Source organism: Balearica regulorum, chromosome 11 (assembly GCF_011004875.1).
Source record: "Balearica regulorum gibbericeps isolate bBalReg1 chromosome 11, bBalReg1.pri, whole genome shotgun sequence".
Taxonomy (NCBI): Eukaryota; Metazoa; Chordata; class Aves; order Gruiformes; family Gruidae; genus Balearica; species Balearica regulorum.
In genome coordinates, this window is record NC_046194.1 from 22,993,939 (window position 1) to 22,994,428 (window position 490).

Here is a 490-nt window from a genome sequence, read left to right on the forward strand (position 1 = left end):
AGGGGACTCGATTTGGGAAATAATTTCCCTGCTGTGGGTTGTTTCGGCTCTTCCCCAGCCCCGTGGGTGAGCTCCAACCCCGGCGCAGGATCCGGGCTTGGGGTGGCGTGGATGGGACCGAGTCCTTCCATCCCGGCGAGAGCCGCCGTGCCGGTGCTGCCCGGGTGCCCGTGGCAGAGCATGGCTGATGGCGAAGCTCCCGGCAGCCTTTTATCTGCCGGTGGCCCGGTGGAGCTGCCGACGGGGCGATCACGGGAGCCTGATTGGCCCGGTGGCGTCGCCGACGCTTCCAGGTTGGCGTTCCTCCTCCCGCAGCCCAGGTAAAGCCTTCCCGCGACCCGGCACCTGGCCTCCCAGGATTAGCAACTCGCTCCAGCTCGTCTCTGCTTTCAGGTTTTTTTTTTCCCCCCCCTTTCCCCACCCCTTCCTCCCCCCCCCTTTTTTTTGTGGGTTTTTTTTTTGTTTGTTTGGTTTTTCTTTTTTTTTTTTT